This window comes from Engystomops pustulosus, chromosome 5 (assembly GCF_040894005.1).
Source record: "Engystomops pustulosus chromosome 5, aEngPut4.maternal, whole genome shotgun sequence".
Taxonomy (NCBI): domain Eukaryota; kingdom Metazoa; phylum Chordata; class Amphibia; order Anura; family Leptodactylidae; genus Engystomops; species Engystomops pustulosus.
In genome coordinates, this window is record NC_092415.1 from 140,445,173 (window position 1) to 140,472,389 (window position 27,217).

The window sequence follows — 27,217 nt, forward strand, 5'->3', positions numbered from 1 at the left end:
ATTTTTCACCATATTTAATGTTTAAAATTGGTTTAAGTGAAAATTCTAACTGCAGGAGGTGTAAAAGTCCTCAAGCCGATATCCTACATGTTCTATGGGACTGCCCGAAGATCAACTCATATTGGGAGGAGATCTTCACGAAATTAGAGAATCAGTTTCAACGTTCGTTCCCGCGCGTGGCCACTTTTGGGGTTTTGGGCTTGCTCCCGATTCCCTTAGACGATAGATCAAAAAGTGACCTGGCCTTGAAGACTATCTTCCTTGCAAGACTTGTATTGGTCAAACATTGGTTAGACGATAAATCCCCAACAGTGAATGAATGGAGTAATCTAGTTAACCGTATAAAATCGTACGAATGTGCGTATGAGAAACATTATAGGAAGGGCAGCAGACTTAATGATATTTGGAATCAGTGGAGACTATAGAGACTTGTCTATGTAGGGTACTCCACTGAGTATCCATTGCGACCACTCAGTATCTCCAGCATCGGTAGAGGGTTGTGGGGACGTGGGGGGGATGGGGGGGATAGAGGGTTTATGTATATTGATATCATGACATTTTGGCAACGTGTTGGAAGCTCTTAATTGTAGGGAGCTCTGCATATGATGTTAATACAAAGATGTCATGTAATGTATTATGGATATTTGATGATAATAAAAAAAAAAAAGGAAAAAAAAAAGTCTAATGCAGTTTATTATTGTGAGCCTATGTCTCTGTCTATGAAGGTTTTCACCTAGACTTCTATACTGAGATTTATAATAAATGATTTAACCAGAAAAAAAAAAAAAAAACTTCCTGCTTTTATCATAGATCCACTTCACTTGTAGATGATTTTTGTTTTCCGAATTTAAATTATGCAAAAAATTACATAAATGTATGCTGGCCTTGAACATTAAGCATCTTACAACTACACCTATATAAATTTTACCCACCAGTGAGAATATCTTTTTGTATATATACGTGTTCAGGCTCCAAATTGGCAAAACTGCACTTGTCTTAATAGAACTGTCTAATTCTAATTTACCCGTCTAGATTTCATTGGTATTGTTCCCTTTCTCTGATTTCAAATTCATGGATAATGGCAAGAAGTCTCTAAAACTGCTGGACTGAAAATGAAAGATGTGTTAGCCGGGGGCTACATCTTTCTTCCTTTTGCTAGGAAGTGCTGTCAATATAATTGCTCTTATCTGGTAAAAGTACTGCACAGGCAAAACATAAAAGGAGGAAAACAAATGTGTATCTGTTTGTGTTACCAATAAAATCATTTTTTCTCTTTGCAAGCAATCAGGAAATATGGATGCAGACATCTAAGTGATTTCATTGTCTTTTTTTATTATCCAGTGGTTTGAAAGTAATTGAAAATGTCAAAGTAGTTGTGCAATTATATAAATTCTTTTTAGAAAGTACCTTGTTCAGGTCAATGGTTCACATGTAGTTCATGCATCAGACATCTAACAATTTTAGTAAAATCAATGTTTATCATTTATACTTTATAAATACTTTTAACAAAACCTTCAAGCTATAGAAAATATACCTGATGCTTAGAAATCGAATTGTTTTTTGTGAAAAATTAGTGTCCGACAGGGTCTAAACCCTGACCACTGTAAAACATACCATACCATTTTTCCAAATGACCGTGATGTCATTTTATATATGTTGGTCCACTCTACTTTAATAGCTGTGTGATGGTACTGGATATTTGGGGGAACTGGAATATAGAGCATTCGAAACATGCTCAGTGGTGATATATCCAGTGAATATGTTGACCATGCAAATATGGGATGTTTTAAGCTTCAAGAAATGATGTACAGTTCATTGCTATATGGGGCAGCGCATTATCCTGCTGCAACATAAGCATGGTTAAACGGCACAACAGTGGGCCTCTGGATCTCATCATGGAACTGTGTCTCAGTTGTCATCAGTAATATGAACCTGTGTTTGTAGTCACTAACATATGCCTTGCCATAACCATAACCCCACTGCCAACATGGGCTACTCCATTAACAATGTTGACATCAGCAATACTCACCCACAAGACAACATACATGTCCTGTTCAGTAAATACCTGGATTTATTTGTGAAAAGAACAAATCTACAACATGCCAGATGCCATTAAATGGCAACGTCAATGTGAAGCTGCCCACTAAAGTTGGTTCCAATGATGAATGCGGCTTTCTGTAAAGAAATAAAAAGCACAATAAATATTTTTATTCCCCTATCAGATATTAGAATTGTGATGTTGCAAAAAACCTATTACCGGTATTTCCAAACATTTTTTTAGCTGAACCTCTTTAAAATTTCTAATGATTCACACTGTGTGACTCTGAAATCCATATTCAGTTTTTGTGAAAAAGCCACACATGTTGAATGTGGTTATGTATTTCTTTTATTCCCTAATTTACTGAAGTTCAAAGGGTAGGAGGAGTGATGGAGGGGCAGATAGCTGAGGGGCTGCAAGAAGGGAGTTTCTGAGAGATAGGCCCTGGACAATGCTTTTTCCTGAACTTCTTCCACTGACTGTGAAAAACTGGACTCTGGACTCGGAGGGAAGGAATGTTGCAGTATATTGCCTGAGTGATCAGACCCCCAGGGCTCGAACAACCTAGACGGACTTTAAAAAAAAACAAAAAGAGAAATAGATTTTAAAAAGTGTTCAAAATAAGTATATTTGTTACATCTAGTGTGAAAAGATGTGATCCATGAGCTCTCCACAACCCCTGCCCCTGACTATTTCACAAAGTGAAATAAAAACATACAGACACTAGATTGACAACTTAAAAATAACCTGTCAGCAGAAATTGACCTAATAAACCACTACCAATATGTTGCCAAGCAGCTGAACGCCTTCCACATCAGATGGTGGCATCATCCAGAAAATTAACTTTGAAGTGAGGTGTAAACTGATAGTATAAAGTCAAAGTCTCTCTTCCTAAGAAAGCCCCTGTCACTGTTATTGATGGTCCTTCATCCAGGGACATCACTAGTCAGTTCTCCTGAAGTTGGTTGCATGATGTCAGTCACAGATTCAGCGGCTTTCAGTGCTCCCCATCTTGACTTCAGTGCTAAACTCTCCTCCTCCTTGACTTTATGCAACCAATTTAAATACTCTTAGGCAAGCAGGCAGGTGATAGTTGTGGGGGGCTCCGTTTAAAGGGGTTGTCCGAGTTTAAAAAAAAAAAATATATGTGGCCGGGAGCGGGGTTACTAAAACAATAAAGCTGTACTTACCTCCCGGTGCCCTCCCGTATCCAGCGCTGCTGTCGCTCCGGTCCGGGGGCCATGTAAACAAACATGGCCGCCGGAGCAGCGCTGGACTCAGCTTCCGGCCGGCCGTGGCCGGGTACGCCTATCCGTCCCTATACACAGCATTGTGTATGGGGACCGGAAGGTTGTCGCATCCAGCCGGAAGCTGAATGCAGCGCTGCTCCGGCGGCCATGTTTGTTTACATGGCCCCCGGACCGGAGCGACAGCAGCGCTGGATACGGGAGGGCACCGGGAGGTAAGTACAGCTTTATTGTTTTAGTAACCCCGCTCCCGGCCACATATATTTTTTTTTTTAAACTCGGACAACCCCTTTAAGGCTCACCGTAGTGTCTGTCCTCCTTGTGTCCTGAGTCATCATCTCAATAACATATAAAAATGCAAATATTAGGCACACACATATGAAAATGTCTGATCTAATAAAATATACAATATTTATCTCATAAAATCCAAAAATGAAACAGCACTCCAGATCCAAGCAGGTAAAAGTGAAGAAGAGTTTATTCCAAAACTGGCGACGTTTCGGTGTATTACCACCTTTCTCAAACAATATTTATCTCATATAGTTACCACCAAACCAAAAAATACCTTCCATATATTGAATTGTAAATTATAATTTACAGCATCAATATTTAGTAGATCACAGGTTATATGTTCTTATGTTTCAAAAAACTATCACAAGTAAAAAAAAACATTTATTGAATTTTAATATGTAACAATTAAATATAAAATATAGTCTCTGGCCTCCAGGTCTTACAGAAACCTGAAAATGCCCTTGATGTTTCTGGATTATCACGCAAAAATGTCAACTTCATTAAGAAAGTTAATTTGCTAAATCTGTCAACCTTTCATTTTTTCAAATAAAAAGTGTTGCAAGTTGTAAAACCTGAATTTCTTTACAAAAAGTTAGATTTTCTGTGGTTTATAATCCTCCTCATTAAACAGAAAAACATTAAGTTGACGATTTAACTCCTCATCTAATAGAGTTATACACCTTTCCAGAAAGGACACAAAGAGCGGTAATGTCATAGAAGGAATCGAACAAATATCACTATAATGCAGATTTTACGGCATTGTTTAATTACCAGGCTTTACTTTGAAAGGGTAATATTACCCTCTGGTAACCTAGACATAGATAACTAAATACCATCATTTACAGCAGTTTATAAAAGTCAATCTGCTTCATCATTAAGATTTCTTTTAAGACTGCATTTATATGAAGCTGTGTAACATCAGGTACCAATCAGATAATGGTCATGTAATATGTTGACATTACTTTGTAATTATTTTTTATCATTTATTTTTTTTATAAAATTATTTTGTTATTAAAAGAAAAAATTATACTGTGTTAGTCATTGGTTAGTTAAAAATTGATAGTCTCAGTAGAGAGGATGGGAGTATCTGAGTATTATCAAAATATTCAAGCTAATTAGCTGAAACCTCTCATTTAGTATTTATTATTTTTAATTAGTAATTTGTTATAGTAGTTATTTATTGTAGATATATTAAGGTTATCTGCACACATTCTGTGGTTTTCGAGAAGATTTAATTCACAAATTTTTGTGCAGAATATCTTCAGCGTAATACAGTAGCATTAACTCCTTTGCACACCAATATGTACTATTATGTCCTGGTGCTGTGGGGGCTGTATGGAATAGAAAGAGCTCACAGACACCTGCCTGTAACTGTCACGGTCGGTGCTGGCCCCGGTCATGGCACCTAACAAATCTGTCGATGGGTGGCACTATCTTGCATGCAAATCGGCATCCCCCTGTGATGTCACTGGAGGACACTGATTGGTTGCCATGGCAGCCTACAGCCTTATAGGGAATTGTAGGCCTGCATGGTTATTAGAGATCAGCAGTAAAATTATTATATAGTATTATTGCAGTATACAGTTTGACAAATTAGACCCTGCGGGGTTAAAGTACCATAAGGGTCTGAAAAGTTAAAAAGAAAAGTCACACCCCCTCTCCCTAAAAATCAACAGTAAAAATCATAAACATGTTAGGTATAGCTACTTCCCAAAATGCCAATTTAATAAAAATATAAAAAAGATTATTCCCATCTGTAAACACCATAACAGAAAAACTGCCCAACTGTCCGAATTGCCACTTTTTAGCCATATATTTCCATCCATGACTATTGGAATGAAAAATGATCGGACAGTCATATAGGTCCCAAATTGATAGAAATAAAAATGTCAGTGCATACCTCAAGAAATGGCACATTGCATAGGTCTGTCCACAAAAGTGTGAAAAAGTTATTGGCCTCAGAATTTGGCAAAATGGCAAATATTTTTTGTACAAAAGATTTACATTTTTTAAAATATTCTAAAACCTAATAAAATCTATATAAATGTTGTATCCCTGTAATCTTACCTACTCAAAGTATAAAGGAGAATTTTCATTTGGAGTGCAGAATGAAAGATTTAAAAACAGATCCCACAAAAAAAACACATCTATTGTGATTTTTTTTTGTCAATTTCACTTTGCACATGGAGTTTTTTTCCAGCTTTCCAGTACATTGCATGGAATATTAAATGGCGGCACTAAAAAGTACAATTTGTCCTGCAGACAACAAGCCCATATATATTTCTTTTCATGGAAAAATAAAAAAGTTATCGCTTTTGGAATGAGGGGAGTAAAAAACAGAAACGCAAAAACGAAAAAAGGCTGAATCCTCTAAGGTTTAAAGTGAAAGTGATTTGGAAAAAGTAATGTAAACAATGTGTTTTTTCCTTATGGAAAATGATGCTCAGCGGGGAAAATAAAATAATAATCATATTACTTTTTTGTACATCCTAGCGTATTTTCTTTTACATTGAAATCTATGGGAAAGTTAAAATCTGCATCAATGTGCATTTTTAATGCAGAATTCCCTCTGCTAAAAAAGAGAATCCACATTAAAAAACAACACTAAAGCAACAATAAATTCACATTATAAAGCAAACATAAAAACCACACAAATTGGATGCAGATTTTCATGCAGATTTTCCAAGTGACAATCTGCAAGGTGTGCAGATAACCTGATGAAAGAGTTCATACTATGCATACTTGCTGATACGTGCCCAAGTTGCTAATTTCCAAATTTTGTTGTAGTGGTACAATGGATTTTTTATGAAAGCAATACCCGTTATAGATATCATTACTAGCAGTCGTGGCCTGCATTTTCCTCAGCGACCACCTTGCTTGTGTTATTACTAGTGTAATTATTTGCTGCTGTATCGGTTTGCTGTCTTATGTATCCTAGCAATGAGAATAGAAAGGGACAAAAGAGTTTTCCGATCATGCTCCTCAACTATTAAGAAGTAGTTTAGTCGTAATTTACTAATTTGAGGAATGGAATATCATAGAGATGGTCCGCTTGCACTCGATACACCATGAATCTAGATGCAGTTCCACACCTGGAAACAGGTAAGTCAGGTCTTGAATTTTAGGAAATTGCTGATTATCTGGTTAGTATATACATATGGCACACCCATATATTACTCTTCTTGATCCTTTTTCCTAAGCACTGGTGCGCTGTATTCACTTTTTAGTTCTAACTGAATATTTCTCCGATGACCAGATAGATTCTCTCGTCATTTCACATTTTTTGTCTAGTCAGTAGCCAATGACACCCCCAATATCAAGTTGCCAACCAAGTTAAATAAGAAGGATTTGCAACTACTGAGATATCTGATACAATTTTCATTTGTCTCATGAAAGTGCCCAGGCATAACTTTAAAGCTCACTTTAGAGACTTTAGAGCTCTTACCATGAAACTGTGTAAAAGTAAGAAAGTTAGTAGTCAGTGCCTTGTACTTCTCATCGCCAATGGGTAACTTTCTGCAAAACTATCTTGCTGAAGGGTCATCGATGAATGGAACACAAAATCACAAAAAGACATCTACTGATACTATTGGAAGAGTCTGATGTAGACCAGATAACAGTGTAATTCTTTAGTAAAATATTTGCTCTGTGAAAAGAGAAACATTTTTACAAGTTGGTTCTCCAATTGCTTCTCCAATGGTAGTTACCATCTGCACTCATGCCACGGGAGGTTCTGCCAGTGCTCTTATAGTACTAAATGCATTAAGAAAATTACACTTAAAGGGAAACTGTCATCAAGTTTTTACCCCACTGTTCTACTAGTCCAGGTCAGGTAGGGTATTAAATGTCCTTTGTTAAGCTCCCTCTTTTGTAAAAATTGAAAATCAGACACATATGCCTCTTCTCAACCCATTTTCACATGAGATGAGTCAAGTTTAAAGGTTACAGAAATTGTGTCATTTCAGACACAATGTAATCTTCTGTTCTATAGTACTTAGACACAAGCTTTTTGTGTCATATTAAAGATAAAAATCTTTTTCTTTCAGATCCTTGTGGTTTTGTGAGTTACAGAACTGGACATACAGGCAGTTAAAAAACTAGACGGGAACTGTATCTTTATCTGTAGTTTGAATTTCTCTAATTCTCTAGCTTACAAAGACATAAACCTGATGTCATCTTAAAGAAGATATCCTGATCTTTAATATGACACAAATCATGTGTATAGTTGCCATAGGAAAGAAAAAAAAAATCTAAAATCAACTTTTATACTTATGCTGGGGATGTTACCAGAGCCCCTCAGTGCTGCTGATTCACAGCTAGTTACAATGAACAGAACAAACCTCCCTATCCCCCAGCTCTGGAGATTTACTTTTTTTTCTCTAGACAGAACAATTGACCCCTTGTGTTTTTGATTTATTGTACGATTGTAAACAAAAATTACATTAATTAAAAATCCCAACAATACAATCTAAATTAAAGGGGTATTCCCAGTTCAGCAAATTCATGTTATTGTTTGTAAGATGAAAAACAATACAGTTTTCCAATATACTTTCTGTATCAATTCCTCGCGGCTTTCTAGATCTCTGCTTGCTGTCCTTCTATAGAAAACTGTTTATTTCCAGTGGACAGAAATCTGTCCATGGTCACACAGGTGTGTGGCTCGTTAGTGTCATAGAGAGTAATCAGAGCTGTGGGATATAACGAGCCGTGCACCTGTGTGACCATGGTCAGATTTCGGTCCACTGGAAATAAACAATGAAGCTTTCTATAGAGGGACAACAGCAGAGATCTAGAAAACAGTAAGGAATTGATACAGAAATTATATTAGAAAATTGCATAACTTTTCATTATTCAAACAATATCCATTACTTGTTGAAGTGGGAATACCCATTTAACTATTTTGTAAAGGCACATAATACAAAAAAAAAACTCCACTTGCATAACTGACTTCCTGCAGATTATGTCCTTCTCTGCAATAAAAAGGCTGGAGGAGGGGGCAGACAGCGTGATGATGGTGTGTGTAAGGATAACCTCTCTATTGTTTTGCTCTTAGTATCAGTTGTATTTTTGTCTTAAATATGCAGATCTCATCTATTATTTTATCATCATAATGATACTTTAAAGGGAATCTACTATCAAAGATAAGCAAGATAAACCAGGAACACATACTCATAGATCCAGGCACTGTGACTGTGGAAATGTTCTCATATATGTTATCCATGGCCTCCTTCCTTCTAAAATGAAGTCTTATATTTATGCAGCCCCTCAGTGCTGTGGCTTCACTGCTTGTTACAATGAGCCTCCTCTCCTCTTCCTGTTGCTGTTAGATTACACAGGCAAAGGGATAAGGGAAAGAGGTTGTCCTTGACCCTGTCCTTTCCCTTCCTTGGTTGATTTTTTGGGTTATATGTCTTATATAAACCATATTAGATGTGTCCTTCTGTCATACTATGATCCTCTTTATAATTAAAGATAACTTTGTGTCGGCTTTAGATTCTGCAGCTTGGCATTATGTGTTATAATTTAGTTTTTGACAATAATTACTTCTATAATATCTGTCAATATCTAAGAACGTTTGATTACACAGTGAAGATAAAGTCTGCAATGGATGTTAACAAGCATCTGCTTTGCATTTTGTTACACTGAGAGCCTTATGCCTGGTTAATAACATTTTTATGTTTGTGGCTATTAAACAGATAACTCATCAAATAATTTTGCCACCATTAGGCAGCGTATCACTAGAGAACTACATTAGACTTGGATGAGATTCAATACCAGACTCACTTCTGAAAAGTAAATACAGCTCCCATAATTTGCCTACTTTTAATAGTACTCATTCCTAAGCCATGAAACATCCTCAACTATATATTAATCTCTGCCAAAATGTAACATCCGAATATGATGCCGTGTTCAACTCTGGGATTTTTATGTTTATTCTTTTTAATTTCCACTTTGACAATACCAAAACTCATAGATTACAACAAACTTTATATATCTTAATATCCTTATAACCAGTTTTCTTTACTGGAGTATACTCATTGCTGACTTCCAGGTTGTACAGGTAGACAGTTGCATAGACAGTCATATAAACTGAAAAACAGTGGCCCAAACCAATCTGCTGCCATGTGCTAACTACTTAACACTGCAAAATAAAAAAAAAGAAGAGGGAATTGGGTTTGCTAGAAGTGTCCCCCAAACATACTCAATGAGGTTAATCTATGGACCACAGTATACAGAGAGGGAATAAGGGGATCATTTGATTCTATAGAACCTATATGGGGGGGGGGGGCACTACTGAAAAAAATTCATTGTCATGGCTTCAATGTCCAGCCTCATGTACACAAATACACTAAAAAAATCCAGCATGCTGATCTGTGGACTGTGTCATGAATCCAGTTATCTTCTTAATATAACTGTGAACTGTTTTATTTGAGAAAAACTTACTGGGGCAGATTTATCAAGCTGTTTGAAAGTCAGAATATTTCTAGTTGCCCATGGCAACCAATCACCTCCCCTTTAAAATATTCATGAGCACTGGTAAAATGAAAGCTGAGCTGTGATTGGTTGCTGTGGGCAACTAGAAATATTCTGACTTTCAGACACTTGATAAATCTGCCCCATTGTATCTGTTATATGTATTTGATGGACAGGGACCTTTGTTCACAGCAGTATGACAAATATAGTAGCGTGAAATATCCATGCAGTCCTTGTGATATGGAATGAATGTTCATGGAGTCTAATGGTGTTGATGACTCTTCTCTCCAGGTAAAAATCCATTGACATATAGTATAATGTTGTTAAAATGTAATGTATAATGTTGTCCCATGTTTACTAACATTGGCTGGATAACTATTAATTCCATTTATTTTTGTTCATCTTGCATTACCTGCAGTTGCTGTATACTTATGTCTTTTCCCAACTTGTAGTAATTCTTCTCCACTGATCAGCACTGTACATAACCTACATTTTGCTCTGTTCTTTATTTTTTACTGCACTTATTATTGCATATTGGTATTGTTTATGGCACATAGTGGATGTTGCCTTAAGTGGCATGTTCCCTTTTTGTCATTTCAGACACTATGCTCATTCACATATAGGATTCTGCTACACAGGTTTTTCATAGGACTTTTGTTCAGGTTTAGATAGCATGCCTGGATTTATATCTTAAAAATAATCTCAATACCTGAAATTTGTGGTTTGCAATATTTGCGGCTGCCAGATCAGCCAATGCCATTAAAGCTTGAAGTGGTTTTCTGGGACTGTCACATTGATGACCTATTCAATTGAAGGGTCATCAACATGTGATTATTTAGTGTCCAACACCCCTCACACTTGCCGATCTGCAATTTAAAGGGGCCTCAGTCAGTACTCTTGGTTGTGTGGCTACTCTATATTATGATAGCTAATAAATAAGTACAAGTGATCTGGTGGTAATACATTTTGCTGTACTTTCCATTGCTTAGAGTAATGACATTATTGTGCTGACCTTGAACAGCAGAGGCTACCTGATTTTCTTCGGACTTCCTATAACTTCTGCGTCTGTACATGCTGAGTAGGATATCAGCTTGTTTCACAAAGCAGCTGAATTTGGAGGAATTATGAGTCCTGCAATTAAAACTGCATGATAAATGACTTACTTAGAAAAAGATTCATTAGTGTATGCTTAATAGTTGTCTTAGTCCGTAGGTTTTCACAAAACAAACACTCCATGCAATGCAGAGAACAATAGAAGAACTGAACAAAACTGTTTATTCTTGTGTCAGACTGGAATAAAATCATCTGAGTCAGACATTTAAGGTGATTTATTTAACAGAGATTTGCAAATTATTTTTTATTATAGTTTTATCCAAGACATGTGAGAAATCTGTAAAGAAGTTAGTTAATGTTTTATGGGGTATAACCATCATTATGTGTTCTACATTATCCATTGCACTTCTTTCATTTCAGGATGCCTAGTCTTTCTATATTATATTTTATACAATGACATGACCATTTAATATAAATTATAATTTAATAACCCCAATCATTACACATTCGTTCATCTTGCTTTCTATGTGTACTGCTACTAATAAAGAACATAGAATCACCAGAAAAGTAAGCTCTAATATTAGACCTATCCAACTGTACCTATCTACTTCTTGATCATACCTTAGATGGCAGGTGTTAACTGCACAAAAAGGAGACACAGAGACAAAAACAGGACAAAACAACATATAGAATGATGGTTGTTGAAGAAAACAAAGAGGACTGCTAAATACAGAGTAAGAAATCAAATGAAGACGAGAAGGCAACCTAAGGTCAAGAAATTGCAAAATGCAGTACAACAAAAACACCAGCAAGGAAGACTTATATCAAACACTGTGAAGTGGGCAAACAATCATCTTATGTCAGAGTCCTGGTCCAGAAAGTGAAAGTGGAACAGCACCCTGCCATCTAGAACAAACACAAAACAGACTAGCAAGGGAATGTAAAATCATTCAGCCCATTACAACTAGTTCAACCATCTGCAGCCCAGAAACAAGTCAGCAGGAGACATATGGGTGTGGTGGAATTAAATTAAGACAGACATAAGTAAAATAGGGCAGTGTTCAGAATGCTAACTGAGTACTAAATCATAGTCAGCAACACATCTTCTGCTGGACATTATGGACAGAGGATGACGCTGAAGCCCAAACAAATGTTATAGTATGCTTGTTTTCTGACACTTTCTAGTTATCATCCGTGGAAATCACTGAAACACTGACGTGAAAAACAGCGCCAATGTTAAAGAGACCTAAGGTTTCATGCATATCTTTGCAACACAGAAGTACAGATTTATCCATGAAATTGTGCAATAGATTTGTAATGTTAGAAGTTATTCTAAAAATAATGAATCAGGTGAATCATCTGGCATCATCCATTCTGATAAAGCTGGCACATTTTAAGACATCGGGGCACATTTACTTACAATGCTGCTCGAGTTCACTGAAAGTGCATTGTCCGCCTAGAATGCTGCGTGTGGCGATTCACTAAGATTGTGCGCCAGAAATCATGAATGTGTCGCTTCCCCACTCAGGTCTGACATAGTTCACCATCTTTTTTGTGGTGCACCTTAAACATAGGGCGTGCAACACAATTTCAAAGTTAAATATGACGCAATCAGTCGGACCGACGACACCCCCCCTGATTTGTTCCGTGTGGAAGCCAGCGCAGCTGCGCAACAAAACGGTCGCGTGTGCCACAATCCAAGTGCACAGACTTCTTAAATAGCTGTGCAAGCCTTTTTAGCCATGAAGAGCGTGAACCTACAACTAAAGTGCATCGCAAAGCCCTTAGTAAATGTGCCCCATTCTTTTCAATGTTTAAACTGACCAGTAGGCACATAGAGATCTAAATGTCCATGTTTGGCTTTGTTCTTAGAAGTCCCATTAAAATCCTTGTTACTTGCATGATAGATTAAATTTTGCATCATACAATACTGATATTCTCCCCTAGAAAGACTCCTATACCATTTTTAAGAGATTCTTTATACCATTGACATTGAAGACTTTTCCAGCCTGATACAATTCTTACATAATCTGTAAATATTGCATTATTTCCTTGATTAAAACCTATTGTAGGTTTTTAGGAGATGAAACTTCTCTGAAGTTCCTATGGATACAACAACTCTCCCCTATACAATTGTCTCTTTCTTCTATTATCCCCTGCCCCTCTATACAGCACCACTGCGTGTCCTCTGGGCTTTATTACCCCCATCTCCGCTCTATACAGTACCTCTCTTCTATTAAGTGCCCCTCTCTGTTATACTTTCCTCCCTCCTACATCCTTTAATGCAGTCTAAAATAAAATAATTAAAGATTACTTATGCAACACCCCTGCCAATGCATAGGCAAGGTGGCATAGCACCCTCTCCATGTTAGGAGCTGTTAGGGACACTGGTCTCTAAATGGTGGAGAACTTTGCAATTGCAGCTGCAGCCACTGCCTGGTAAGGCTGGAGTGAGCAATGTGAAATGTTGTTATCCAATAAGAATATTTATTCTATTGTAAAGGAAGCTGGTTGGGGCATGCTACCACCTGACCTGAGGACTATAAAATGCCCTGGTGGGGCGGAAGCACATGGTCTGCCGTTTTTGAACCAGAGCAGAGAGTCAGACCTAGTCAGAGTGAGAGACACTATCTTGGAGCACATGTCAGTTCCAGTAAGCAGAGGAGAGAGCAGCACATATCTGTGCTACAACATTCACAACATTCAGTGTCATAATACCAGACACACTACAAGGAAGCAGAGGTCGACTATCTGGACAAGACTCTATCTTTACCAGCCCAGCCTGAAGTTACTACCAGACTGCGAAAAACTCTTTCTGCGGACCAGCTATCTTCTGCCAGCTTTCCAGCTCTGCTGAATCTGTATTTGGAAGTAAAGGCCGTTGCCTGCCGTTTGAAGTAACTGTAAGTTGATTTTCACAACGTGCCTTCATGTAAATCCTGGATCAGGCTGCATCACCATCACAGGCTCCCCATCCTCCATCATCCAGGGACTCCTACATACACCTCAGGGGTTGTCCCAGGGATAAGCCTATTGCATCAACCTCTCCCTCCATCTTTTCTTGCACACACCACCTGCTGGAGACTTGCCAGGCTGTAGGCCCATCCTCCAGTCCCAATACAAAACACCATAACCATAGCGTGCCCGGGCAGCATGAGACAGCCTCTCCGGTATTCTTGGCCCAGCTGTCTACAGCCTCCAAAGAAAGGCTAGGCCTCGAGGATAGATGTTACACTTACCTCCCAGTTATGCCATTCAGAGCTCTTATGTTTCAGCTACAGAGTGAGGACACAGATAGTATGATAAGTCATCTCTGTCCCCTCTTCTCACTGACATTCTACCACCTGATTCCAGATTGATACTTTAGCGGCCATGTTAGATGGATAATGGAGTACATGCATCATCCCTCTTCTACATACCAAATTTGTTAGGGCCGCATAGGATCCCAAGAGGTTACCTCCAAAACTACTTTCAGATTTCTGGAGTCCACTCTTTTTTTATTTGTGCTGCCCCTGTGACTGTGGGAATTATTGGGATTTTATTCACTGACCTGCAACAAAACAGGTCTAAAAAATAGAGTGCCAACTAGCAATGGAAATTGTAGATTGCTTCCATGATACCAGCAGCATTATTCCAGTAAAGAAGGTGATGATAGGAAATAGGTAAGACATGGTTGACCCCAGCATTGAAGGTCCATTTAATTAAGAAAAAAAGAGATTTTCAATGGGGAGACAACTTTGAAATATGTAATATGCAGAAAGAACTGAAAACAGGATTAGAGAGTGTAAAAATTCATATAAACAGAAATTGGAGGGAAAGTTGAAAGAAAATTTTTCAGACTATAAGGTGCACAAAAAATCCTTTGATTTTCTCAGAAATCAAAGGTGCGCCTTATAGTCCAGTGCGCCTAATATATGAACCATACTTAGAGACAACAGCTGCCTTGAACTGTGCACAGGTCTGCCACCTGCTGGTCATTCATCCTTATAATCAGGTGCGCCTTATAATCCGGTGCGCCATATATGAGCCTAGACGTTTTAGCAGGCATTTATTGATGCTGCCCCTTATAATCTGGTGCGCCTTATAGTCCGGAAAATATGGCAGCAATAGCCAGGTATGGAGGGGGGTGAAAAAGATAACTGGGTTAAACGCAAGGACAATAAATGTAACTGGTGATTGCTCTAAATCAAATGATTTTATTCATTTTTTTTATTACTTTAATCAAAATAGAGTGGAGAATTCAGAAATTTAATGGCCAAATTTTAAAACTGGTTGTGATAATAGAGGGATTTTTGATATAGAGAATGTTGAACTCATGGTTAGACAGCTTTAGCAAAATGCCACAATTTATTAAAACATAACTTTTAATTCAGATAGATAAAAGGCGACCACCTTCAAGTCCGTGGTCCAATTCAACCACAATTCGTAAAAGAGAATACCTAGTGAACAAACAAACAATCACATACACGGACTAAAATTGCCGTACCATAACCAATATTTACAAAAACAGCATGAGAGAGGGCCACATGTATTAGTGCAGATATGCCAGTGTTGGGAAGAAAAGGTTGAATCTCACCCGTCTTCGTCCAGAATTGGCCGCAGTAGGGACTGTTCCGTCCAGTGATGACCTATTATACCCTACTGTATCTGTTAGCCTGGTCCCCCTTGTATTGCTCCCAGCCCTTACAAGGGCGGTCCCAAGACTGCCCCTATACAGACTGTTATGCCCTTACTCCAAGAGGTGCAAGCATACACCTAGTCACTAGGTTGAAAGCACGGCGTCGGCGCCTAGTGACTAGGTGTATGCTTGCACCTCTTGGAGTAGCCTAGGACGAGCCACTGCCCGTCTTGGAGAAAGTCTTAGCGCTACTTAGCGCATACTTATGCAGCCCATCGTGGCGCAGCAAGCATACCAGCACAAGTATAACCTACTTTAGATTCCCCTGAGGAGTGCGCAAGGACCGGTGCACGAAACACGTAGGGAGTTAATGGACTTATGCAGCTTGGGACCGCCCTTTTCTTCCCAACACTGGCATATCTGCACTAATACATGTGGCCCTCTCTCATGCTGTTTTTGTAAATATTGGTTATGGTACGGCAATTTTTGTCCGTGTATGTGATTGTTTGTTTGTTCACTAGGTATTCTCTTTTACGACTTGTGGTTGAATTGGACCACCGACTTGAAGGTGGTCGCCTTTTATCTATCTGAATTAAAAGTTATGTTTTAATAAATTGTGGCATTTTGCTAAAGCTGTCTAACGATTTGGATGTCGTGGTCAGTGGCCTGCTGCACGTGTATCACTCTCAGTAACCAGTGATCTTGATAGGCTACCTAGTTTATTTTTTCAAGGTTAGACAGGAATATGTTTGACTCCAGCTCCAGCGAATTTCTTTGAATAAATATTGTGGGCCTAATTGGTTACCTGGATTTATGCTGTAGAGGGTTATATTAGGATCTATATTATCGATTAGTGTGGCAGCCCAACATGGTGCGGTCTTAACACCTATTCTTTTCTGCATTTATACTGCCAACATCAGACCCTTTGCTGTGACACTCATATTTAACTCACATGCTGTCCATTTCCTTCTGATCCTCCTTGAGATCATTGTACTTCTTCATAGGAGTTCAGCACACACCTGTCTATATAAGAGCTCACAGCTCACAGTGCATGTCACAGCAGATGAGAATCATGAGGCCTAAGTAACTGCTCAAGGAGCTCAGAAACAGTATTATGGCAAGGCACAGATCCGGCCAAGGTTATAAAAGAATGTCTACAGCACTCAAGGTTCCTAACAGCACAGTTGATTCCATAATCCTTAAATGGTAGAAGTTTGGGACGACCACAACTCTTCCTAGACCTGGCCGTCCAGCCAAGCTAAGAAACATCAGAGAAGAGCCTTGGTAAGAGAGGTAAAGAAGAACCCCAAGATCATTGTGGCTGAGCTCCAGTAAAGCAGTAGGGAGATGGGAGAAAGTCAAATATCGGTGCAGCCCTCCACCAGTCAGGGCTTTATGGCGGAGTGTGCAGACAGAAGCCTCTCCTTAGTGCAAGCCATATGAAAGCCCACACACAGTTTACATAAAACCACATGAAGGACTTCCAGACTATGAGAAATAAGATTCTGGGGCGTGGCCTGGCTGCCGTGTAAGATGGCCGCGTAAGGAGAGCGCTCCGGCTCCACCATCCCGAGACAGCAGCAACCCGGGCGACAAGAGGGCACAATGCCCAGCAAAATGACCAGCTCCCTTCCCTCCTCCGCAGGGAGAAAGCGAGGAGCTAAAGAAACGGGAGGGAGGCAGATCGGACATTACTTCCCCCCGGACCCGCCACGCAGCGCCACGAGGAAGAAAGATGGCGCCGCGGACCGGACCTCAGCAGGCAATAGCGCGCCACACGGTGCCCTGCCGCAACGCAAGCCACAAGTAAGGTCCCCGTCGGGGAACAACTCACCAGCCTCCTTTGAAGTCCCGGAGCGCTGGAGTATTGATTCTGGCCCTCTCCGGGCACCAGCTCACCCATCTCCCCCTCATACAGAGGAGGATTTCAGTATGCCTCCACTGCTCCTCCACTCAGAGGAAAACTCACTGGCCTCAGCATCTCCCCTGCAGGCAGCTGAAGGCTCCTGCTCACCTACCAACAGCCCAGCAAAGCAACGGGTGAAGAAGCAGGACTCAGTACCTTATCACCAGGTGAATACTACACCCACTTATCAGCCTGATTTTTTTACAACTTTTCAAGCCACAGACAAAACTGTGTCTGAACATACACTTATGGCTATGCTAATGGCTCTGCGATCCTCCCTGCACACTGACTTGTCTGCTCTCATTAAACCTATTCAGACCTCAATCTCAGATTTAGGGGAAAGAGTGTCACACACTGAAGATAAGCTAGCATCCTTTGTTGAATCACACAATGAGCTGGTGGATGCTCACAACGCAGTAGAGGCTACAGTCTCGTCTATTCAAGCAAAGCTTATTAATAATGAAGACAGAGACAGACGTAATAACGTCAAGATAAGGGGGATCCCTGAATCGATTCTTGCTTCCCAGCTAAAAACGTATGTCCAGCAATTAACCAAGTCTCTCATCCCTGACTTGGCGGACTATGAACTAAGCATTGACCGCGCTCACAGAGTGCCTAAGCCGGATAATCTACCAGATACAATACCGCGAGATACTCTGGCTAGATTTACATTCTACCATGTCAAAGATCAGCTGCTTGCACATTCCAGAAAACTCGACAAACTTCCAGCGCCCTATGAATCTATCAAGCTCTTCACAGACTTGTCAGCGGCTACTCTCCAGGCAAGGAAGGGATTTGCCCCTATCACTTCTACACTGAGAGCAAACAACATCCCTTACAGGTGGGGCTTCCCCACTAAAATTCTAGTCAAGAGACAAAATGCGATTGTTGCAATTAACAACATTGAAGACGGTATGGCAGCCCTGGACTCCTGGGGAATTCCCAGACCTGACCCCCAGCAAATGGCATCTTCAAGCAACCCCAAGCGCCTAGATCCGGAATGGAGGAAGAAGGGACACACCTGAGAAGGAAAAGGTGGTGGAGCCGACCTCAATGTCCTTACGTTTCCACAAGGACAATTTTCCCCCAGTGTGGTACCTATCTAAAACGGGTACGAAACCTCTTGTTTACCCTTATGTTTTTATGCATAGTTATAGAGTTTGTTAATGTTTGCCCATGCCATTACTGTCTATTTTCCACTAAGGTTGTTCTAAGAAAGCTACTGCTTATTAAGGAGAGTAGGAATTTACTCTGTAGCTTGTTTTCTAAGTATACATTATGGCAATATCTGTACTCTCACTGAATGTAAAAGGGCTGAATAGTCCTTTCAAGAGATCACAACTATGGAATGAGGTGAAGAGACAAAAAGGAGATATCGTTTGCTTACAGGAGACTCATATCTGCTGGGCAAACCCCCCCAAAATCTATCATGCGTCCTTTCCGCATATAATCTCCTCCTCCTTCCATAAAAAAAAAAGAGGGGTCCTCATTGCTATAAAATCCTCTTTAGCGATAGATATACAGAGCTCCATAATAGATCCCCAAAGTCGTTATATAATCCTAATATGTAAGATAAACAACATACAGTACACAATAGTTAACATCTATGCACCCAACAGTAAGCAAGGACCTTTCCTCAAAAGACTCTTTAAAAAAGTAGCAACTGTTAAACAAGGCTTCTTAATAATGTGTGGAGACTATAACGCAATTAACCATCCTCAGATGGATACTACTTCGACTACTCCATCTAGATCCTTTACTCTTAACCGCTTACTGTGGGAAAATGATCTGCACGATATATGGCGTATTCAACACGCAACGGAAAGGGATTTTACATATTTCTCCCCCAGACATAAGACATATTCACGCATTGACTCCATAATAGTAGACAGGCGTATGATAGACCAAGTAGTCTCTTCGGAGATAGGAGTTATTCACTGGTCAGACCACGCACCGGTTAAAATCAAAATTATGGATAAATTCTCAGACCATAATGATTTTATCTGGAGAGCTAACATGTCCACAGTAGCACAGACATTACACTCAGCCCGTATGGAGAATGCTCTTCGAGAATTTTTGAGATTTAATGATAACGGAGATGCTAACATTTTTTCAATCTGGATCATGATGAAAGGATTTGCCCAGGGTGAATTTATAGCTATAGGCAGTGCAATTAAAAAGAAAAGAAATAAGGAAATAAATGATACCCTACTAAAGATACAACTACTAGAAGCCCAAAACAAAGCGACCCTTTCACAATCTGTAATCCTGGAATTAAATAAATTACGTCTTCATCTAAGAAACCTCATGTTGCACACATACACCCATTCACTCCAGAAATTAAAATTAAGACACTATTCCCAAGATCAAAAAGCTGGTGCAGTGCTGGCTAGAAGACTAAAGCAAAGAGCACTTAAATCAAAAATACCAAGTATGCACCACCCACTGACAGGGGAAAAAATTATCGCCCCTAGAGATATTGCAAACGCCTTTATGGCATTTTACTCTGGATTATACAACCTCAGAGAAGATGATAATATAAATGTCCCCACACAGACTGAAATACAGAAATTTTTAGATAAACTATCCCTACCTAAAATATCTCCAGAACAGTTGACTTTCTTAAACGCCCCAATTACTGAAACTGAGATAGCCAAAACAATCAAATCTTTGCAAAGCAATAAATCCCCGGGTCCAGATGGACTGCCAGGAGCATTTTATAAAAAATTCTCCCAAGCATTAACGCCATATTTAAGTAGAGTGTTTAAAGAAGCAGCGACACATGGAGCATTCCCGGACAGGATGCTGGAGGCGTTAATAGTCACCATTCCAAAGCCAGGCAAACCCACAGATAACACAGCAAATTACCGCCCTATCTCCCTGCTGAATGAAGATGTTAAACTGTATGCCAAAATTCTAGCCAATAGGCTTAAGAAAATCCTCCCTTTCCTAATAGCACCCGACCAGGCAGGATTTACCCCAAACCGTCAAGCCTCAGATAATACACGCAGGTTAATTAACCTTATGCAGATATGCCAATTAAGGAATACCCCAACTACGTTTTTAACAGTCGACGCGGAAAAGGCGTTCGATAGGGTGAACTGGGAGTATGTATTTATGACACTACATAAATTTGGAATAGAAGGCCATATGTTTATGGCTATTAAAGCATTATACTCCACACCATCTGCTAGGGTTTTTGTAAATAGTACTCTTTCAGACAAATTTACCCTGTCGAATGGCACCCGGCAAGGTTGCCCGCTTTCGCCCATCATTTTTGTGATCTCAATAGAACCATTTGCAGAAGCTATACGTTCACATCCAGACATAACAGGTATTACAGTAGGAGGTCAGGAACATAAGATCGCTTTATTTGCGGATGACATCATATTAATGTCCACCTCTCCAGAAAAATCCCTACCATGTATATTTCAGCTAGCTCAAGTATTTGGCTCCCTGTCCTACTATAAGATTAATAACTCTAAGTCACAGATCCTCCCAGTGAACATACCACCTACCACCCTCACTAGGTTAAAATCCCAATTTAATTTGGACTGGCAAACAAAACAAGTCACTTACCTAGGAATAGAACTAGCTTTTCCAACTACAGAACTATACAAATCAAACTTCCTTCCATTAATAGCAAAAATAGATAAGGAACTAGCAGACTACTCCAAACACTTCCTCTCCTGGTGTGGTCGCATCGCATCATATAAAATGATGATACTCCCTAAATTCCTATACTTATTCCGAACCCTTCCTATCCCCATCCCAGAATCCTTTTTTAATATAACAAGAACACAACTTAGTAAATTTATCTGGCATAATAACAAGCCTAGGATAGCTCATAGGACTTTAACAAAGCCAAAAAAGGCAGGAGGCCTTAGTGTTCCAGATCTCAAAGATTACTATTTAGCAGCAGTCTTAGACCAGCTATATTTCTGGTGGAATGAAGAGATAAACATGACTTGGAGAGGGCTTGAGAGTAGCTTCATCGGCCAACCCCTCTTGTTCCGCCTTTTAGATGGAATATGGCACAAAACCTCTAGTCCATCTAAACTTGCTACAATAATAGCTTCAGATTCAGCCTGGCGAAAGTTGGTGGCCACGGAAACAAATAAAATCAAACTCCCTCTACACATAATACCTTTAGAATATCTGGAATACAGAATACCAGAACTGGACCTTTCCCACTGGCGAGCACATGGCCTAAAAACCCTTGCAGACATAACAGACGGAGATAAAATCTCCCCTTTTAGTGAGCTAAGCAAAAAGGCAGGCATACCAGATAGAGAAATCTTCAACTTCATGAAGATCAGGAGCTTTTTACATTACAATGACCTGAAAGCTTTGAACATCCATAAACCAGCGCTTCAATACCTCCAAAACACCTCAGTGAAAAAGAAAGGAATAACCCTTTTCTATTCACTACTCAATAACAGACAGGAACTCACTAAACTCCCCTACATGTCCCACTGGGAAAGAGATTTGGACATTTCTTTATCCATTACACAATGGCAAAAATCAATGGTCCTCACCTACTCCTCCTTCCGTTGTGTGACACATCAGGAAGCTATAATTAAATCTCAAATGAGGTGGTACTTCACACCTTCACGATTGCATAAGATATTTCCATCCACCCCCCCAGGTTGCTGGAGGTTGTGCGGTCAGAAGGGAACCCTTATACACACATTATGGACATGCCCTAAGATTCGTGCCTTATGGAAGGGGGCCCATTCTATAATAGCTAATCTAGGTGTCACAGAGAATCTCGACACCCCAGAGAAATCTCTCCTTCTTATCGACATAGATAAACTCCCCCCTACAGTTAAAACAGTAGGGGCACACATACTGATGTCAACTAAACTAATCCTGACTAGACACTGGAAGGAATCGACATGTCCCTCCTTAAGTGAGATCACCTCTCAAGTTAATACAAACTACGCTTTTGAGAAGGCACTCTCATACCAACATAACTCGCTAGCCAACTTCACGAAACATTGGGACATCTGGACATCTTCTAGCCACTTTCAAGAGTGAACAACCTTACCCCTGTTATAATTGGGCACAGTTTTACACCCCTGGTTTTTGATGTATATGTTTATTATTGTATTTATTTTGAGTTATTTTTGTATGAGAAGAATACAGAACATACCTTGGAAATACAAGAAATCCCAAATGATCCATTACTGGCGAACTGTAACACTATGGACTGATAAGAGTCATAAAGCAAGAACTAACCTACTCCACATTTAATGCCAGTGAAAAGGTGAAATTGCGCTTCCGGAATTATTTATATTACCATCACTTGTACATGTTAAATAATACTCTGTAACAAGTAAGACCATACGGAGGTCTATTGCATGTATGCTTCTCTTTTGTTCAATAAAATGTTTAAAAAAAAAAAAAAAAAAAAAAAGAAATAAGATTCTCTGGTCTGATGAGATGAAGATTGAACTTTTTGGTGTTAATTCTAAGCGGCATACGCAGAGAAAACCAGACACTGCTCAACACCTGCCAAATACAATCCCAACAGTGATACATGGTGGTGGCAGCATCATGCTATGGGGGCGTTTTTTTAGCTGCAGGGACAGGATTGTAATTGAAGGAAAGTATGTACAGAGTTATCCTGAATGAAAATCTCTTCCAGAGTGCTTCAGACTGGACTGAAGGTTCACCTTCCAACAAAACAATGACCATAAGCACACAGCTAAAATAGCAAAGCGCTACAGAAACATACAGTGGTTGATGAACCCCTTCTTACTAGTCCTTCTCCCTCTTCCTCCCCTTGACCTTACTCCCCAGGTAATAATGAGCAGCTACGTCAGTGTTCCAACAATTTTCTTGTGACCTTGGTTTTTTACGATTTTCACAAGAATTTACACTTTTGGTGTGCTCCAAATAACCCTTTTTTCCGGTACAATCACAGGAATACTAAATTGTGTTTTAATACATTTAAAAAATTGAAAACCTTGTGTATGAAAATTTTTATTTCAGTTTCGCCATATTCTGACGCTAATAACTTTTTCTAACTTTGGTGTTAGATGTCAGATTTTGCGATATGAGCTGACATTTTTATTGCTACCATTTTGAGGACTGCATGACCTTATGATCACTGTTTGTTAAATTTGGTATATGTTGAAAGTTGGCGTGAAAGTGGCGTTTCTGACATTTGGCTGTCATGGCAACATATTGCCGCATCCCGATGACATCATTGGGAGCAAAACAAAACAACTATGGTGGCATCCATGCACCACCATCTTTTAAAAGCCACCAGCTCCTTGACAGGTATCATAGTTTATATGGTTTAAAAAAGACACATGTCCATCAAGTTCAACCAAGGATGGGAAGGGATTGGATGAGGAAGGGATTTAGGGGAAATAATTCTATATAACATATATTTAGGTGTAAAAAGGCATCTAGACTCTTCTTGAAGCTCTCTGCTGTCCCTGCTGTGACCAGTGCCTGAGGCAGGCTATTCTACAGATTGACAGTTCTCATAGAAAAAAAGCCCTGTCGCCTCCGGTGATTAAACCTTGATTTTTCCAGACGAAGACAGTGCCCCCTCGTCTTTTGATTTGATTTAATCTGAAACAACTTCCCACCATATTTTATGTATGGACCATTCATATATTTATATAAATTAATCATGTCCCCTTGTAGTCGTTTCTTTTCCAGACTAAATAAATCTAGTTGTTTTAATCTTTCCTCATAACTAAGACCTTCCATATCCCTTATCATTTTTGTGGCTCTTTGTTGAACCCTCTCCAGCTCCAGGGCATCCTTTTTATGGACCGGTACCCAGAACTGGACGGCATATTCCAGGTGAGGCTGAACCAATGCCTTGTACAGTGGTAATATTACATCCCTATCCCAAGAGTCCATACCCCTTTTGATACATGACAAGATCTTGCTGGCTTTAGAGGCAGCTGATTGACATTGCATGCTGTCATTTAATTTATGATCTACTAGTACCCCCAGGTCCATCTCAAAAGGGACTCTCCCAGATTTACTCCCCCAAGGACATATGTTGCATGTGGATTATTAGCCCCCAGGTGCATAACCTTACATTTATCCACATTGAACCTGCCAAGCGGATGACCAAACATTCAGTTTGTCCAAGTCCCCCTGCAGCGTATGAACATCCTCCATAGACTGTATTACACTACACAGCTTGGTGCATCTGCAAAAATAGACACAGTGCTATTAATTCCTACCTCTTTGTTATTAATAAATATATTAAATAGTAGTGGGCCAAGCACAGAACCCTGGGGTACACCACTCATAACTGGTGACCATTCTGAGTAGGAACCATTGACCACAACTCTCTGGATACGATCCTTCAGCCAGTTTTCAATCCAATTGCAAATGATTCCTGCCAAACCAATAGACCTTATTTTACCCATCAGCCGTCTCTGAGGGACAGTGTCAAATGCCTTTGCAAGAACACAATATCCACAGCTGCTCCTCCATCCAGGCATCTGCTCACCTCTTCATAGAAGCAGATCAGGTTAGTCTGACAACTTTTATTCTTAGTAAACCCATGCTGGCTGTCACTTATTATACTATTTGATGTCACATACATTACATTACATATCCACATACATTACATGTAACACCTATGTCATAACTATACAAATATACAAATAGTGCATGTTACACCTTTGTATAATACCATTACATGTTACACCTATATATAGATGCATTATATGTTACACTTATATATAAATTAATTACATGAAACATCAATATAAACACATTACATATCGTACACATAAATATATGTCATACACTGGGTAGATTAAAAAAAATATACATATTACACAAATATCACTTCAGGCAGGAGCTGCAGAACATGTGCAGGAGAAGCATCAGGACAGCTCCAGAGCAGAAGAGCACAGCAGCCTCTGCCGTTTCACAGTAGCCTCCATGAGAGGGAAGCAAGGAGAGGTCATGTTCTCTGTAGCGTGACCTGGGCCGGTGGGTGGAGCTACTCCCTGTCTGCAGGACATTTGCAGCCCAGATCTCCTGTGTTAGCTGCCAAGAGGAGGTTTCGGATAGGGCATTGAGCTTAAAATTTCTAGCGAACCCCGCTTGCAGGACCCCCATCAGGAGGGAATACTGTGACTCTGGGACCATGGCCACAAATCATGGAGTCAAAGTATTCCCCCCCCATGATGACGCCCCTGTTTATAACATATTTGGGGAAACGTTTATACAATTTAACTCCCTAATAAAATAAAAATGAATAGGGAAAAACATATATTTTCAAATTTTTAGTAATTAGCTAATTACATAATAATGTTAAAATGTTCTTAATAAAATTGTTCTTTCAAGTTAAGTCTCAAATGTCATTAAAAAAAAGTGTAAATTGTTTTGAAATGTAAAGAAGTTCCAAAGTTATTATCATTTAAAGAAGAGCATAAACAAACTTCAAAAAAATGACCTGGTCATTTAGACACCAAAATATGAAACATAGCAAATATATTAAAGCAGGCACGCTTTATATCAATTATTTATACGCTAAAAACTCTCATCCATGCTTCTCCGATCTGCTATAGAAATAGAATACAAGAAAGGAGAAATTCTTACAATTTCTACAAATACAGTTCTTTCTCAAGGAAGGAACATTCCAGCCTATTGTTTTTCCTACCCCATACTTATCATTTAGTACTGATTTGTATAATCAGATGAAAGAACTAACTCATTGTATATGATATTTTGCTCTGCAAAACGTTACTGCAAGTTTTCCCAAAACATTTTAACGGCTTTGTGATTTAAATATACAATCAATGCAAGAACAATAATCTACATATTTCTCTTACTTAGATGTGAGTTTCTTAGGAATAGAAAAAAATTCCCATTCCTCATAGAAGTGTAAATCTCCACATTCAGCTCTCTTTAGGGACTTTAGGAAATGATTGCACAGTTTATAAAACAACTGTCTTATTATATTTTATACAATATTTAATACTTTATATTATGCGATAAATAATATGATAACTACTACCACTGTAACTAGAGTCCAGTTATTCTGCCACTCTTCTGATTATACCAAACTTTAAAAGTATGGTTACTGCTCCACCTTGTGGAGAAAACTAAAATTCAAGAACTGCAGCATAGAGTCAACTTGCAAGAAGAATAACCCAGAGACAAGACCAAGTGATTACAGGACCCAAAGTGCATACAGACTAAATTCTGCAATAAATACATATCCATGAAACAAATTCAGACCCCAAAATATATATACTGTCAGAGGTAAAAATATTAAGAACTCCAAATAAGTCCAGATTTAGATCCAAGGTTGCCGTACTCCTGAGAAAAATGTGTACACCTATGAACCAGTAACATTAGACAGGGAGGAGGGGTGTGTGTAACTGCTCCTGGGTCCTTAGGCCTATTGCCCGTGAGCCAGTTTGATGTGTGCATCAAACTCGCATCATAGCCTGTCATAGCCAGTCATAGCCAAAAGTGAACTGAAATGCTGAGTTTTGTTTCAGTTGATGAAAGTTCGGACAAATGTTTCAGCAAGCACAGGATGCGAGATTGATGCACGCATCAAACTGGCTCATGGGCAATAGGCCTAAGAC

The 27,217-nt window shown here is 39.3% G+C and overlaps 1 long non-coding RNA gene across 1 annotated transcript in view; it reads right to left on the reverse strand.

The window, feature by feature from the left end:
• Nucleotides 1-2,378: 2,378 nt before the first annotated feature.
• The window catches only part of LOC140134202 (uncharacterized), a 39,216-nt gene continuing 14,377 nt past the window's right edge, over nt 2,379-27,217 (reverse strand). The window contains exons 2-3 of the long non-coding RNA XR_011856118.1: nt 24,697-24,810; nt 2,379-2,611 (exon numbers count right to left, since the gene is read on the reverse strand). This is a non-coding gene — a long non-coding RNA (uncharacterized lncRNA). The remainder of the gene's footprint in view (nt 2,612-24,696; nt 24,811-27,217) is intronic.